Consider the following 18,706-nt stretch of genomic DNA (forward strand, 5'->3'; position numbering starts at 1 on the left):
TAATAAATCAATAGATAGATAGATAGATAGATAGATAGATAGATATAGATAGATAGATGATAGATAGATAGATAGATAGATAGATTGATATATAATAGACCAATAGATAGATAGATAGATAGATAGATAGATAGACAGATAGACAGACAGAAACATAGATAGATAGATAGATAGATAGATAGATTGATATATAATAGATCAATAGATAGATAGATAGATAGATAGATAGATAGACAGACAGAAACATAGATAGATAGATAGATAGATAGATAGATAGACAGACAGACAGACAGACAGACAGATAGATAGATAGATAGATAGATAGATAATAGATAGATAATAGATAGATATTAGGGGGTTAATAGGGGTAGGGTTCATTAATGAAGGACAAAGTAATGGAGGAGACCAACAGTATCTGCAAACAGAACTAGAAAGATCTAGCTAGATCGAGATTGAGTTAATAGGGGTAAGGTTGATTCAGATTAGCTGCCGAATTGGTCTAAACTCTAAAGGACCCGTATCGGCAGCTGGAATCGGCCCATGTATGGCCACCTTAACTCTACCAAAGTCACACCAATATGTTCTCCTGGGAATCCGCTGGAATGACTGCATTGCCTGTTCCAAGTATATCATTCCAGTGATGCTCAGCAGGCAACTATCTGAAGGATTTCTGGGTTCTGGGGCCTAAATGACACTACTGGAACCCCACCTGCAACCTGCTGCTGATCCTCCCAGGATGGTCTGCTCATATTATTCTACCTGGTGACACCAAGTAAGAGATTCCAGTGGCTCAGGTCAGTTTAGGTGTGCTTCCTGGTTCAGTACTGGTGGGCCATGACGTTGGGCACATTTGCTCCAGTCTCACACCAGGAAATGAGCCAAACTTATTCCCCACAACTCCACAAATGGCATCCAGCAACACATCAGAACAGGTAACCACGTAACCTATCTTGACAGACTTATGTGCCTCTTAGTGGAGTGAGTGATTTTTGAGAAACTGACCCAACCAATGGCTCTAAGGAAAAAAGGCTGTAAATTCTAATAGGGAATAGAAGACAACGTTAGGGGTCAGGAGGTACACATCCGGTTACACTTTGTACTTATCCTTCCAACCGAAAGAACTGGAACTCACTGATAAATTTATAAATAGTGATGAGCGAATTTTTTTTCACCTGGCATAGTTTCGCAGCCAATTTCCCACATTTCGCCATTGGCGAAATGTTTTGCAAAGTTTCCGAGAGAATTCACCACCGAAAAATGAATCAAAAAAAGTTGCAGTTGCGTCAAAATAGGTGTGGTCGTGTCAAAATGGGCGCGGACATGTAAAAAAGGGTGCGGTCACATCAACATGGCCGCGGGTGACAAAAAAAGATGCAGGCAACAAAAAAAAAAAACAAACGCTCGACAAACCCTGATAAATATAGAAATAGTGATAAGCGATTTTTTTCGCCTGGCATAGATTCGCAGTAAATTTCTGCATTTTGCCATTGGCGAAATGTTTCGCAGCCAAAAAAATTAACCGCATGTTAAAAAAGTTGCAGTTGCGTCAAAATAGGTGCGGTTGCATCAAAATAGGTGCGGTCACATCAAAGTAGGTGTGGTCACATCAAGATAGGTGCGGTCACATCAAAATACTGCAGGTGCAGTCACATCAAAGTAGGTGCGGTCACATCACAATACTGTAGGTGCGGTCACATCAAAGTAGGTGTGGTCACATCAAAATACTGTAGGTGCGGTCACATCAAAGTAGGTGTGGTCACATCAAAATACTGTAGGTGCGGTCACATCAAAGTAGGTGTGGTCACATCAAAGTAGGTGCGGTCACATCAAAATACTGTAGGTGCGGTCACATCAAAGTAGGTGTGGTCACATCAAAGTAGGTGTGGTCACATCAAAGTAGGTGCGGTCACATCAAAATACTGTAGGTGCGGTCACATCAAAGTTGGTGCGGTCACATCAAAATACTGTAGGTGCGGTCACATCAAAGTAGGTGTGGTCACATCAAAATACTGTAGGTGCGGTTACATCAAAGTAGGTGTGGTCACATCAAAATACTGTAGGTGCGGTCACATCAAAGTAGGTGTGGTCACATCAAAATACTGTAGGTGCGGTCACATCAAAGTAGGTGTGGTCACATCAAAATACTGTAGGTGCGGTCACATCAAAGTAGGTGTGGTCACATCAAAATACTGTAGGTGCAGTCACATCAAAGAAGGTGCGGTCACATCAAAGTAGGTGCGGTCACATCAAAGTAGGTGCGGTCACATCAAAATACTGTAGGTGCGGTCACATCAAAGTAGGTGTGGTCACATCAAAATACTGTAGGTGCAGTCACATCAAAGAAGGTGCGGTCACATCAAAGTAGGTGCGGTCACATCAAAGTAGGTGCGGTCACATCAAAGTAGGTGTGGTCACATCAAAATAGCCACGGGTGACAAAAAAAGATGCAGGCAACAAATACAATTGTGCGACAAACCCGTTTCGCGTATTTTGCTGTCGTTTCGCTCAGTTTTTGCCGACAAAACAGACAGATTCGCTCATCACTATTTCTAAAAAAAGACGTCCGAGTTCTTTAGAATCCGAAGGAAACGAGATGCGCAGGGAAGTTTAAAAACATCGTAAATTAAACATTTCCATCCAAATCCAAGTTTTCTAAGTAGGTGGAAAAAAACCCTGATATAAATGCAAAAAACCTTCCAGCGATTCCCCTCTGGCAGGGAAACAACATTATATCGGCGGCGCGTACCTACCCGGCCTCCCTAATAAGCTACACGCCATCTCCCCGTCTCTCCCAACTCATAACAAACATTCCCGTAACCCTGTTATCGGCGCATTAGTTCCCGGTTAAGGTGGAATTAACTAAGTATCCGGGTAGATTAACGCAGTGTCGTTTGATCTAATACTCCCTGGCACTTTCATTTATTCTCCAAAGAAAATCTGCCATAAATATTGTCAAGACGAATGTTTTTTTTACTCTCCCAGTCTCACAATAATAATAATAAACCAGTCACACTCTATTACGTTCTGCACCGGAACGTGTTCCGTGTCGGCAGCGGATTATTAAATGCTAGTTGGTATTTCTCAAAATAACCATCACGGTGCCATTTAATCTCATTTACTGGGGAAGATGGGAGTCTCGTTCGCAGTCAGGAACCTTAATGACTTTTTTCCAGCAGAGAAGCAGTTAAGTTGGTGGCCCCTCCAGATGGGGCCCGACTAATTTCCAGCTTATCACAGGCTTTTTTGTTGGACACCACCCCGGAGAATAGGGTGACCTTGCCTAAAGCAATGCAGGCAGATGTCTTATGTTGTCTCTAAAAGTTAATCTTCGCCGCCTTAAAGGGCAAGCAAACATTTCTCAGTGATTTGCAGGGTGTTAATGGCGGAGCTTTTGCACAATGACGTACCTGGGGATTGCGGGAGATGTATGAACTGTCTCCTTGATGCACAATAACCAGCGAAGGGATTTGCAGCCCAAAATTGATGAGAAGCGGCGCTGCCGGCCCCACGTTCTGTCTGGAATCAATACTTCGGTTTAAACAATGTGAAATTATTTGTACACAGAATTACGGAAGGTCCATTACGGTGCTGCTCATCCACAGTCCTACAGCTACGGTATTATCTACTAATAAAGTCATTCCACCTTAAATGTACATCATACTGAGGTCACAGAATGATCTGTTATACAGAGCACCCCAGTTATACCAGTGCAGGAATGGCTGCCTCCGGGGCTACACAGCGGGGTATTTATATAAACTATAGTAGGGTTTCTGTAGCAAACACCCCAGCTGTACCAGTGCAGGAATGGCTGCCCCAGGGGCTACACAGCGGGGTATTTATATAAACTATAGTAGGGTTTCTGTAGCAGACACCCCAGCTGTACCAGTGCAGGAATGGCTTCCCCGGGGCTACACAGCGGGGTATTTATATAAACTATAGTAGGGTTTCTGTAGCAAACACCCCAGCTGTACCAGTGCAGGAATGGCTGCCCCCAGGGCTACACAGCGGGGTATTTATATAAACTATAGTAGGGTTTCTGTAGCAAACACCCCAGCTGTACCAGTGCAGGAATGGCTGTCCCCGGGGCTACACGGCGGGGTATTTATATAAACTATAGTAGGGTTTCTGTAGCAAACACCCCAGCTGTACCAGTGCAGGAATGGCTGCCCCCGGGGCTACACGGCGGGTATTTATATAAACTATAGTAGGGTTTCTGTAGCAAACACCCCAGCTGTACCAGTGCAGGAATGGCTGCCCCCGGGGCTACACAGCGGGGTATTTATATAAACTATAGTAGGGTTTCTGTAGCAAACACCCCAGCTGTACCAGTGCAGGAATGGCTGTCCCCGGGGCTACACAGCGGGGTATTTATATAAACTATAGTAGGGTTTCTGTAGCAAACACCCCAGCTGTACCAGTGCAGGAATGGCTGCCCCCGGGGCTACACAGCGGGGTATTTATATAAACTATAGTAGGGTTTCTGTAGCAAACACCCCAGCTGTACCAGTGCAGGAATGGCTGTCCCCGGGGCTACACAGCGGGGTATTTATATAAACTATAGTAGGGTTTCTGTAGCAAACACCCCAGCTGTACCAGTGCAGGAATGGCTGCCCCCGGGGCTACACAGCGGGGTATTTATATAAACTATAGTAGGATTTCTGTAGCAAACAGAGACACGTTTCCCATAATATGACAGTACAGAACCTTTATAGGGGAATTACAATCAAGTCAGTCAATTCTGCGTGGATATAAATCCCGCTCTATGTGTCTATAAACAGACAGTTCCCACAGGGCACAGATTTTCCTCTATAAATGTGTCTGCGAGTCTCAGAGCTTTTGTACAAGGAACGCAGTAGCCGTAGTTTGTACCAATCACCAACCAGGGTAGGCACATCGCCCGGGGCAGTTTTAAAGGGGACCTGTCACCCTAAGAAATAATTCCAAATTCTTTGCTATCATGTTAGTTGAGCAAAATAAACTTTACTTACACTGTATAAATGACTGAATTTCTTTAACCTTCAGTCTTGGAATTTACAGTCACAGCCAGTATGCCGACGCCATTTTGTGTATACTGTTTGCTTTGTATTGTATGCATTTGGCATCTACGTGATATCTGGGAAGTGCTGAATGGAAAGTGAAAGTAATTGTAATTAAAAATCTGAGCTGTCAATCATATATTGCCTGCCTCGCCTCTATGCCTTCGGCATAGAGGCGGGGCAGGCAATATATGATTGACAGCTCAGATTTTTAAGTATATTTATAACAGGTATGGATGATGTAATTAAAAAACAAATGTGGGTTTCATGTTTGATTTTTACAGGAAGATTTAGATCCCACCCACTTGTGTTCACTGGCCGGAGTACAGGGTCGAACTAGGCCGGCAGGACACCAGGAAAAAAAAAAGAGGTTGCCCCCCCCCAACCCAGACCTGATCCCCAACTAACACCCCCACTGCCCTACCTACACCAATTGTGGGGAAGTATAAGGGGTGGGGGGCAGGTGGTGACCAGGCAGTCGGGGGCCCCTGAGGGAGTGGGGGGACCCTGGGGTAGTAGTCCCGGTGGGCCTTGCAACCAACCCTGCCGGAGTAGGTAAGAGAGGTGCTGGGGAGAGGGGGGTTTCTAAATAGGGTTTGGCCGAAATCCCGAATCTACCCCGATGGATTTGGCCGAATACCAAACCGAATCCTCATTAGCAGGGTTAAAAAATTCCCCCCACCCAACATTGAACCCTTCCGAATGCCTGGGATTCCTATTGGGGAAACAGTTGGCCCTGGAGAGCTCAGGAAAGTTTCTACCAAGCAATAATGCTGGACTACAGTTCCCAGCATGCTCTAGCCCTTGATAATATGCAGCATTCGATTGCACCAAGTGTTTAGTTTCCCTTTAAAACAGCAGACTCTACCTATGACTGATTCATAGAGGAATTCAAAGTGCATTTACCAGCTTCCATAGGGTATAAAATGCCATCTATAACCTGACTCAGGATTCCACTCTGAATAGAAGTCGCTTTACGCAGTGAGCACTAAAGAGAACTGATGGGATCCTGTTATTCCATAACCCGGTATTTGCCCTGACTCACAACAACATGTTTCCAGCCTCCAAAAATCCACAAGCGCTGTCTTCTTGCAGTGATGGCTAAGGGGTTTGCTAATGCACAGGTTAAAAAAAAAAAGTTCCTACATTAAATTTCCTGCAATGACTGGCACATCACTCTGAGAACCTTTCCTTTCCATTAGAGAGACATACATTGCTCCCTATCCCTAAACTAAATGCAAAGGCTGCCATCTAGTGGAGAGAGAAGGAACACAAAGAAAAGGGTTGAGATTTGTTAGGAAAACAACAAATACTTGTTTGTAGGCACAGAACTGGGCTTGGCAGGGTTAATGCCACTAATGAGCTCATTACCCAGCCTCCTAATTAATCATGTCTGCCACTTGATGTTAAAAGCTGTGTTCGTTCAACAGTAGATGGGATGTCAATGATTGGATTTTATTATCAATCGCCAGCTCCTTTCTATAGGGAGGCTGCAAGCTGATCAATAATCAGGAGACCCTCTCAGCTGGGTGAAGCCAATAAAACACTAAGGGTGAAGACACACAGAGCTACTTAGTAGCAGCTACTAAATCCCCTACCATAGACAATACTGAGAATTGCCTCTGCTAAAACACATGTAGAGACAATTATCATTAAACGATCAGCATTGTCTGTTTTAGTAGACAAGTAGCTGCTACTAGTAGCTCTGTGTGTCTTCCCCCAGGGTTGCCACATCACCCCCCAATACCAAGTGCAAACAGAATCAAAAAACCTGCAAGGTCAACAGTTACTTTATATCTGTATTGTCCTTAACGGCTGCACAGAAATCATTGCAGTCTGCAGAATACACCTAAATGAAAAGCTAATTGGCCGCACAGGATGTTGATATAGAAGGCAGACTTGCCAATCCTATTATGGGCTTAGACAGGTTGCCCCTGTTTGGTTTGGTTGCCCCTGTTTCGGTTTTACTTAGGCCTATTCAGATCTCAGCTGTCTGTTTGGTTTTCAGCCTTGTGGAACCCAGACAATAATCTGACCAACAAATGAAAAACATTTATAGATTATATATATACGCTGGAGGGAGCTGGAGGAAGTTAAGTGGGAGCTGGGGGATGCTGGGGCTGACGCTGGAAGGGAGCTGGAGGATACTAGGGGGGAGCTGGAGGATGCTATGGGGCAGCTGGAGGATACTTGGGGGGAGTTGGAGGATGCTAATGGGGAGCTGGATAATGCTAATGGGAAGCTGGAGGATGCTGGGAGGGAGCTGGAGGATGCTAAGGGGGAGCTGGAGGATGCTAATGGGGAGCTGGAGGATGCTAAGGGGGAGCTGGAGGATGCTAAGGGGGAGCTGGAGGATGCTGGGAGGGAGCTGGAGGATGCTGGGAGGGAGCTGGAGGATGCTAAGGGGGAGCTGGAGGATGCTGGGAGGGAGCTGGACGATGCTAAGGGGGAGCTGGAGGAAGCTAAGGTGGAGCTGGAGGAAGCTAAGGGGGAGCTGGAGGATGCTAAGGGGGGAGCTGGAGGATGCTGGGGAGGACGCTGGGAGGGAGCTGGAGGATGCTGCAGTGGGGAGCAGCCCATAGTATGGGTGTGGTTTTGTAAAATGGGCCTGATTTGGGGGCGTGGCCACAAAGTGGGCGTGGCCTGAAAAATTGCCGCGCTACGCGTAGCAGATATTCTTGTCCCTCCTTATACTTTTCAAATGTTGGGAGGTATGGAATTTTACCTCATTCACTGAGTACTATGTATTCTTTATTTTCTAGAAGGTCCTGGAAGGAGGTTTGGATCGAATTAGAACAATGGGTATAGGTGTCCGTCGGTTCGGGGACCACATCAACGAGCCAATGCGGTCCCCGATCCGACTTTCCGAATTTCAAGCCTGCCCGATGGAGATATGGCCAATTTCAGGCCAGATGTTGGTCGGGGAGGCCCGTTGTTAGTGCTCATACACGGGCAGATAAGCTGCCGAATCGGTCTAAGGGACCCATATTGGCAGCTAGAATTGGCCCGTGTATGGCCACCTTAAGCAGCATCATAAAGACAGCTCAGCTAGAGTTAGTGCAGTTCTACTGAGTTCATTTCAGTTGGCGAGTGATAGGGGTAGGCCGGCTGAGGCTCTGCCATGGAAGAAGGGAGAGGTTAGTGCCCGACGAGTATTTGCCAGTCAGGAAGCCAGTGTGAGAGGCTACGGCCTACTGTAGGTTGGTCCTTGTTCCATTTAGAGTGGTGCCATTTAGCTGTGTGTGTTTCATCCTGGGCTGGACTCCTGTGGGAGCCACGGTGGCCCCTGAGCAAAGGGGAGTACTGAACATACGGTGCCACCTCGCTTTACTACTGAGCATTCTCTCAGCTCCACTGGGGCAGGGACTGGTGCCCACGATGTATAATCTCTCTATAGCTCTTGTTTAAAGACAATTAATGAAAGTGAATAAGAAATCACAATGGAAAGTAGTCAATACAATAAAAGTTTGTCTCTACTTTCTCCCCCCACAGTCTATCACCATTTCAACTGCTTCAAAGGTCTGAGAAAAGAATCCTCCAAATGGAGAACATATTTTCCAGAGCACATTCTATTAAACCAGCCTTTATTGGCCTCTGTACCATGGGAACCAAAGACACGAGCGTTAGTCATATACTGTCGCTTAGAGAAATACAGGAAAATGTTCAGACCTCGGAACTGACTCCCAAACAGAGCAAATAAAATGGGCTGTTTATTCCAAAGAAGCGGCTGAAATAAAGGCTTTGCAACTCTATCCTTGTGTTTAAAGGGGAACTGTCACCTAGACATAAAAAGCTGGATAATAAAAGTTCTTTGTAAACTCACCATATAATTCAAATTCCTTTTTGAACACCCATTATACTTAAAAATTCCAGCTGTCAATCATATATTGCCTGCCCCGCCTCTATGGGTTCACCCTAGGGTACCCAAAGCCTAAAAAAAGTTGGGGTTGTAGGGGCCATGTGAATGAGGTATAGACAGTGGATCCTGTAATAGGATGGGAAAGGCTAAAACAGTCAAGAAATGAAGTTGGAACATGAGTCTATTCAGCCACAACAGCATTGGAGAGGTTGAGTGGTAACGTTGGGTACCAGGCCTGGCTTATAGTTAATGTTCCTATTCATCCCACAGGTGTTCAGTTGGGTTCAGGTCAGGGCCAGTCATGTTCTTCCATTCCTATCTTAGCAAATCCATGCTGTATAGAGCGTTCCCCACCCTGTTGCCTCAAGGTAGGAAGCACTGAATTGTCAAAATGTCATTGTAGCCTTAATGTTTGCTTTCAATGGAACCAGGGGCCCCAACCCAAACAATGGAACCCATCCCGAAACCAAATGGAACCATCAGAATTATACATTCAGTCAGGTAGTCTTCTCCTGGTATTGTCTACCAGACTGCCAGATGGTGATATGCCATTTATCCCTCCAGAGATCCCATTTCCACTGCTCCAAAGTCCAACGTTGGTCCAATGTTGGTGACCTTGACCAGCTGACCCTTGAAAAGTCAACATTCCCTCCAATTACCTATTGTGCTGATGTTTCTTGAGACAGTCTGGAAGTCAGTTGGTGTTCAAGTTGAGGACCGGTAGTGTCTAGATACTTCTGGCCGAAACTATGTCTGGATATTTTTGGTCATATAGTGTGTGGATAGAAGAGGTTTTGGAAACCAAAGAAGAGTCAACTCTCATTGGTTCATTTACTGTATGATCTCAGGAAATGGAGCTATTGGTGCTCTTTGGCGTTGTTCCATCATGTTCTACCTAGGGTTTATCATTTTTGTTTGGCTCCTGTAACTTCTTGAATGTCCCCACAATGTGTTCCATGATCTTCTAGTTTGACTATGATCCAATAACTCTTGGTTTGGATGTGACAGTTGCACACATGGGGTCGAATATGGACCCCAAAATCCTTAAGTGCTCATTTTTACACTGAATTCTAATGGGTTGATGCCATTGCAGTCCAATGGCAGTAGATGCTGGCAGCCACAAGCAATAGTCCCTTTTCGATGATGGCTTTTTGCCCTGGAGAAAATGTCACATGGGGCACTAGCCTTAGATTTCTCCAAATTCTAGATCTTACAGGTAGACAAATACTCCAAGATCAAGAGCAATGCAATACCATGTGCCTTATTTATCATCCCTTGGTACATCTCAGCCCGTGTTAGAGTTCATGGAACCCGCTAGAGGTTATCCACAAGCTTTCATCTTTTCAAACGCGGCGACATTATTCTGGAAATTAAACGAATAAAATAAAGGTCAACTATTCCTGCGAGAACGTCTCAGATTTGTTAGCGGATAAATGTTCCTTTCTAGTTAACCGGCGTGTTTTGGAAAATCTAACACTGCGGCGGGTGATAAACCTGTTTCTTTAACTCCACAGATAAGGTTACGGTAGTTCCGCGCTCTGTAATAATTGGCTTAGGGAGCCAACTTGGAATAGAGGAGATAAAAAACGGTGAAAAATGGAGACTTCTCTTATAATTAAAGTCAGAGATGTTTTATTTGTTGGTTTCTCAGTTCTCATTCCGACCAGTCTCTGTCCCAGTGGAGGTTACAATCCAAGGTCCCATCTCATTCACACACACAATATGGTTTATCAGGCCACAATTAACCTGCCTGTATGTTTTTGTGTGTTGGTGGAAAGTGGAGAGCCCAGAGGAAACGCACACTTACATGGAGAGAACAAATAAACACCTTGTAGATAAAGGTTAGAATTGAACTCCGGGCCCTGGCGGCGCTGCAAGGCGGCAGTTCTATAAAGTATAATACAAATATATTGATAGTCAAGTTGCCTGCTAGTTGGGCAGAATGGGAATCCAAGCATTGCCACAACTTGCTGATAAATAAATGATGATGAGGGTCAAGAAGCTAATGTATTGGTAAACCAGTCAGATTGTGTGTTACTTTGCTGTGCGTTCCAGTGCCAATTCAGTCCAGTTGGCTTCCCTGAACCTCTGTTCTCTCATGTAGCCGCAATAGCATGGTTTGTGCCCCTCACCTTAGATGCCTCTTCAGCCTACCCCTAGATCCAGCCTGCACCACCCATAGGTCCATAGGCACCACCCATAGGTCCATATGCACCACCCATAGGTCCATATGGACCACCCATAGGTCCATATGCACCACCCATAGGTCCATAGGCACCGCCCATAGGTCCATAGGCACCGGCCATAGGTCCATAGGCACCGCCCATAGGTCCATAGGCACCGCCCATAGATCCATATGCACTTCCCTTAGGTCCATAGGCACCACCCATAGGTCCATAGGCACCACCCATAGGTCCACAGGCACCACCCATAGATCCATATGTACCAAGCATAGGTCCATATGCACCACCCATAGGTCCATATGCACCACCCATAGGTCCATATGCACCACCCATAGGTCCATAGGCACCACACATAGGTCCATAGGCACCAACCCTAGATCCAGCCTGCACCACCCATAGGTCCATAGGCACCAACCATAGGTCCAGAGGCACCACCCATAGGTCCACAGACACCACCCATAGGTCCACAGGCACTACCCATAGGCACCATATGCACCACCCATAGGCACCACCCATAGGTCACCCATGCCCCCTGAATTTGGGGTCCAGTGAAAATTCCTTCTCTACCCTTCCCTCAGACCTGCCATTCTGCATGTTATATTGCACTCAGACCCGTTCCAGTGATTCCTGTGCTTTAATGTTTCAGCGTAATTATAAATGCAGGAAAATTCCGCATGAAAAGTCAATGAGAGAAAGAAAAGGAGTGAATAATTAGCCTAACGCCGGGGTCGCTACATGGGCACTACTAGAAATAATTTGGTTAAAAAAGGAATCTTATCTAACTCTACTAATGTGAAGAATGTGACACTGGAGTAGCCCAAGCTGCCAGCCGCCGCCGCTGCCGAGAAGCCTTCCATTGTGCGCTCCTGAGCAACATCATTCAGAGACATCAAACAATGTAGCCAAAGGGCTACACGAGTCTCCTCTGTATTTATCTCAGAGCCCCCCTCCAGTTCTCCACCGGCGAATGCTTTCATTCTGCACTTATTATAACCTCCCCAGCAACTAATCAAGGTCACTAGAACTAATTCCATTGATTCGTTAAGCCCTGGCCCCTGACTATAAGCTGAATATCAAACACAAAGCAGGCACGGTAGCCAGGCAGGGAGAGGCCACGTTTGCCTTAATAAGAAAAAAAGTACAAAAAAAAGCAAACCTAATCCCCTTATGGGCTTTGATTTATACAAGTCTGGCAATCCTGCACTCCTTCAGGTGTTGCTGAACTACAGCTCCCAGTGAATGAATGAACAGAGCTGCTAGTGAGTCACAGTGGAAAGAAAAAACAAAGATAATTAAAATGATGTAAAAGAAAGCTTCACAGTTATCCAATTCTGTATCCGCCAGCTAAGTTTCTCCATGACCGACACCCAGATTTGGCCACTATGGGGAAAGGGACTTGGACCCAATATGAATCTAGGTTTGAGGTGTGTGTATAGCCAGGCTAGGATGTTTCTCCTACCACTGTGGTGATAAATTGAACCTCTAAAACTGGGCATTCATTATAAGATCCGCTCGTTTGGTGAGGTTGCCAAACAAGTTGATGATCTCTTGCCCAATATGCCACTAAAGGTGGGTAATATCGGGCTAATCAGGCTAATCGGCCCTCAATCCAACAGGGATTTCGCCGCTGAGAACAGGAGACATCAGGGTGAGAACCATATCAGCTCGTTGATGTGATCCAATGGGAAAATCAAACTTGTCCGACATCTGCACGATTTTTGGGCAGATATCGGTCAGGTAGGTCTGTTGGAAGGCCCTATATACGGGCAGATATGTTGACAAAACGGTCTGAAGTGCCCAAATCAGCATCTTTAACCTGCCCGTATATGGCCACCATAAGAAAGGGGACAGCTCTGCACTTCTAATTGGTGTGAGAGTTGGCTCTGGTTGTCAAGTTCTTTGGTGGAACCCACTTCATGTTCATGAGGGACCTAATTGTCCTGATGAAGGTGTCTGGTGTGCGGTTGGGATTGTATCCTGTTGGATTTACCTGTTTGCAGGCACAATGTTCACCATGAACCCAGCTGTGGGATATTGGGTACAGCAGTGATGCACAGGTTGACCCAAAACTTGCAGGTCAGGCAGGTGCAGGTCAGGCCGACCCATTTGCCCCAGAAGCAGTTGTGGGTGACTGGTGGGCCATATTTGATGCATCACATGTCACTATCCAGGTGAAGCAATTACTTACCCCTCCCCCTCCAGTGACATCAGAGATGGGTAGGTCGGATGTGGGTATATAAATCATTGCACCAGGCTATGTCGGTCTCAAGTTGGGTTTAGACAGTTTGGGTCAAAAAATCTTCAACCCACACCTTTGTCTATAGAATTGGCACCCAGTTGGTATTAGACCAGCCTAGGAAGCAAATTGCCTGCTAGGTCCGTTGCCAGTATGCCGGTAAATTGTAGGGCTGGCAACCCTACCTATAAATCCCTCCCTTGCCTGACTGGCCAATCAGCCCCATTTAAATAGTGAAAGCATCTGCCCCACCCATTATCCTTCCCCACCCCATACGCCCATTCTCCTGCCTAGCCCACCCATCTCTCCTCCCCATGAAATAAATGTCCAATGTCCGCCACTAGTGATGGGTGAAATGTTTCGCCAGGCATGGATTTGCGGCGAATTTTCATGTTTCACGAAACAATTTGCCGCGGAAAAATTTGCCACACGACCAAAAATTGTCGCAAGAGTAGTCGTGTGTCGCGCAGCAAGTATAGTTGCAGGCGTCAAAAGAATAGTTGTGCATCCAAAAATTGTCGCGGGCGTCAAAAGAATAGTCACGGGTGACAATTTTTTTTTCCGCAGTTTCGCAAATTTTTCGCCGTTTCATGAATCTTTAGAAAGATTCACAAATTTTTCGGCAAAACGAAACGGAACAGATTCGCTCATCACTATCCACCACCCCCCCAACCCAAAGGCCGGTATCCCAAAGAAAAAGAGGTGGCAACTTGTCTACAAGAACTAAATAATGATGGAGCCAGTTGGAATCTTGTTGCATATAATGTCTTAACAATGCCAGGATCAAAGGAAAGCCAAATACATCAAATAAAAAATGTATTTATAAATTGATTTTTCCCATTCTCACTCTTTCTCTTTATTACAGCACCCTGGGTCCTTTATTATCAGTGTAGGCAGAAGAGACATCTATACACAGGGACATGAAGGATACCTTGAGGGTCTGTCACTTGATTAGTTTGCCGGCCGTATAATTCTACAATCATTCCGTCTTGGCACTTAGTGGCTCACAGAGCAGAACTCGGAGCGACTCATGTTCTGAGATAGAGAAGGACTAATCTCTGGTGATTACATTGTTTTCACTTTCCATTACCCCGGCACTTAGCGGGTGAATAATAATATCGGCACAATTGTCTTTGGGGGCAGAAATGTCAGTCATTCGCATTTGCATTCCTCTCCGTTTTATGGCATTAAAAACATTTTACGCTCTTGTCAGTCGGAAGTTTTGGAATTTCTTTTTCCAGGGATGGTGTGATCAGAATGGAAAGCGGCACCTCGTTGATTTACGTTACTTCTGGAAAAGTTATAGTTACTTCCTGTGGCGGCACACATGTGACTTCCTCTCTAGCTAACAGCAGCCCTGTCTTGCTTTATGGCATTCCGCATTTCGCCATTGGTGAATTATTAGCGACAGTTTTGCAGAAATTCGGCGTGGAAATTCGCCACGCGTCAAAAAAAAAAGTTGGAGTCATGGCAACATGAGTGCGGTCACTGCAAATTGGGGGCGGTTGCGTCAAAAGGGGCACAGTCGTGTCAAAATGGGTGCAGTGGTGTCAAATTGGGGGCGGTTGCGTCAAAAGGGGCACAGTCGTGTCAAAATGGGTGCAGTGGTGTCAAATTGGGGGCGGTCACTTCAAAATAGGCGCGGTCATGAAAAAAAAGTTGCACGCGAAACGCGTTTCGCCAAATTTCCAGATTTCATTAATTTTACGGTGGTTTTTACACAACTTTTGCTGAAGAAAATTGGACAGATCCGGTCATTCCTACTCTGGATTAGTGATGAGCGAATCTGTCCCGTTTCAATTTGTGAATTGCATTTGTTGCACAACATTTTTGTCACCCGCATCTTTTTTTGTCGCCCATGTCTTATTTTTGTCCGTTTTTGACATGACCGAGCCCAATTCTGACGTGACCGCACCCATTTCTGACGTGACCGAGCCTGAGTTTGACGCGACTGTGACTTTTTTTGACGTGTGACAAATCTTTCCGCATCAAATTTTCACGGAAGTTTTCCAAAACAATTCACCAATGGCGAAATGTGGAAATTTGCTGCAAATCCATGCCTGCCAATAAAATTCACTCATCACTACCCTGGATCAAAGCAAGAGCCTCACTAGGACGAATAGCCCTTTAAAGGAAAGGCTTGTTTATATTTACAACATAGTTACCTGGGGAGGTCTAATTAAGATAAATCAGAGGGGGACGTGGCTTACCCTCACGCCCAATGGTAGGCTTAGAGAGGAGCTCCAGTCTGCCGCCAGTAAGGGCAGCCGACAACCCAAAAGAAAAGATGGGAAAAACCGGAGAGGGAGAGGCTGCCGGGCAAAATGACGGTCAGTATCCCAAACAGAGTTCACCATGTTCAACACAAGAGGGCGTTGACGCACGAGCGAATAGAGAGAGCAGCAGAAATAGATGCTGAGTAAGTGTCAGGATCAGCCGGGATTCGAACACCACGTGGGGTGTTCCTGACGGCATGCATTTGCCTCTATAGCCACTGGAGGCATTTTGGGCTCTGGCTGTTTCTTCTCTTGTCTCCTACTTTCTGTCTGCTCCTTTTCCTCCGCCCACCTCATTAACCTCATGTGTTTCCCATCTTCTAATCTTCACCCTTTATAAGCCTTTCCCTGACCATTGCCCCTTGCTTGGTCATTGTTTCTTGCGACCCTGCCTCCGTGTTCCTGGTTCCTGTGACTTTTCTTGTTTCGTGCTGGTTCCAAGCTTCAGTGTTCCTGTGTCCTGTTCCTGCTTTCTACCCTGTTCCTGTTCTCTGGTGCCCTTCCTAGTTCTGCATTGATTTCCCGGTTTTGACCTTGGCCTGTCCTCGACGTCGCTTCATTGCCGCTTGCCCTGACCTTTTGCCTGTTTTTGGATTCCACCTCTGCCTGCCGTTCTATTCAGTGTGTACTGTATTACCATTGTGTGCACTGCTACGCTTCTAGTTATTAAAGTTCTTTACTATATCATGGCCTCTGACACCAGTTCTGTGACTTATGGATACACTCCGGGTTACCCAGTCTTCAGGCTCCCAACTTCCTGGTACCCCACGGCGTCTCCTCAGGGAGATCGTGACAGTAAGAAACGGATATTGCAATTTACCTTACTAATCTGCCATCCAAATCTGCCATCAAGGACATGCTCCATCTACCCTAAAAGTGGCCATACACGGGCAGATTTCATCTGTCAATTTGGGTCTTTAAGATTAACTTGGCAGCTTATCTGCCTCTGACAGGCCTCCCCGCCCAATATCTGGCCAGATATCAATCTGACAGGCTTGATTCTTTGTTGGATCAGGGGCCGCATCAGCTCATTGATTCAGTCCTTGCTCCGACTTTTCCTATCCCCTTCATTGCCCCCCCCTAGGGTCAGACGATCACATTAACATCATATCCCCCATATTGAGGGAAAGATTGGCTCATTTGTAGTGATGAGTGAATGTTTTCGCCAGGCATGGTTTCACAGTGAATTTCCGCATTTCGCCATTGGTGAATGGTTTCACAAATTCTCTGTTAAAATTTGCCGCTCGTCAAAAAAAAAGTTGCGGTCGTGTCAAAATTGGGCGTGGTCATGTAAAAATTGGGCACGGTCATGTCATAATTGGGCGCGGTTGCATCAAAATTGGGAGACAAATGCGTTTCGCTGATTTTTTCGGCGTTTCGCAAATTTTCTTGCTGTTTCGCAAAATTTATGGCGAAGCAAAATAGGACAGATTCGCTCATTAATAATACTACTTCTCTGTATCAAAGCAAGAGCCTCACTAGGATGAATAGCCTTCACGAAACTTCTGTGAAAATTCGCCACGCGTCAAAAAAAAGTTGCGGTTGCATAAAAAATGGACACTGTCATGTTAACATTGGGCACGTTCGCAGCAAAATGGCATGTGGGAAATAACTAAACCCCAAACTGGAGAGCTCCTGAACTGAAAATGAAATAACTAAAAAACTACAAATAATAAAAAACAAAGACCAATTGCAAATTGTCCCAGAATATCCTCTCCATCATACTAAGAGTTAACTCAAAGGTGAACAACCCCTTTAATAGCCCAAACCATCAAAACCAAAAGGTCGAATGCATTTTTTTTACCTGTCTGATACCTCGTGGAATTAATAAGTGATTTCCTTAAATGCCGCGATTTACGCCGGTTATGTGCCGGGGATACAAAGTGCCAGATTAAATTATTGAACAATGGATAATTGAAAGATTGTCCTGTAGCGGCGGCTGCTGTGACTGGGACGTTAAACATATTCATGGTAATTATTTTCCTTTGTGTGTTGAGTTCAAAGTACTTTTTTTTTCTTCTCTCAAACTAAAAATACTAAGATATATCCGTCCCTGGAGCCTTTGTTCTGTCGTTGCTTTAAAGACGATGTGTAATAAATGGTGAATAGACGAGTAGGTGGTAAAACCCGATGTTGTGACTGAAAATATAAAGCAGGTTTAGGTGGGTTGGTAAAAAAAAGGAAATTAACAGAGATAAAGGGACCGTTATGGAACATCCCAAAAAATAGAATATTCAATAGAGACACAATGAGATGGATTAATGACTATGAAGTTCCAGGTCATGGTATATCTAGTATAAATACTCTAAATAATCTAAAGCAACTGGACTTGTTGAGTAATCATTGAAGACCTCATCCGAGCAGCTTCTTCAGTTCAACTGACTGGTATGGGAAGTCCTCAGCATATAAACTCTTCCACTAATCCAATCACAATGGCACTTTGTAACTCTTCAGAGAGGTGACATCTAAAACTCACAGAGGTGTGAATGCTGTGGGGTTACTTTGAGAGAATTACCAAAGGATCATGCAACTCTTTAAAACAGGTGTTACTTGTTAGAGTTGCATGAACGGATGTGTGAAGCGTTCTGAAACTGCCGAGGTACAGATGTTAGAACAGCATTGTATGTAGCAGGCAGATGGTGTTGAAGGCCCCCACCTCTGTTTAGGGATGGTTTCTCCACTTTAACATGAATGGCCTCTTTTATACCACTTTCAAACTAGTGGATTGTTTTGGCTCCAATAAGGATTGATTATATCTTAGTTGGGATCAAGTACAGGTACTGTTTTATTATTACAGAGAAAAGGGAATCATTTAACCATTAAATAAACCCAATAGGGCTGTTCTGCCCCCAATAAGGGGTAATTATATCTTAGTTGGGATCAAGTACAGGTACTGTTTATTATACAGGGGAAAAGGAATCATTTAACCATTAAATAACCCAATAGGGCTGTTCTGCCCCCAATAAGGGTAATTATATCTTAGTTGGATCAAGTACAGGTACTGTTTTATTATTACAGAGAAAAGGGAATCATTTAACCATTAAATAAACCCAATAGGGCTGTTCTGCCCCAATAAGGGTAATTATATCTTAGTTGGATCAAGGACAGGGTACTGT

Source organism: Xenopus tropicalis, chromosome 9, assembly GCF_000004195.4.
Source record: "Xenopus tropicalis strain Nigerian chromosome 9, UCB_Xtro_10.0, whole genome shotgun sequence".
Classification (NCBI taxonomy): Eukaryota; Metazoa; Chordata; class Amphibia; order Anura; family Pipidae; genus Xenopus; species Xenopus tropicalis.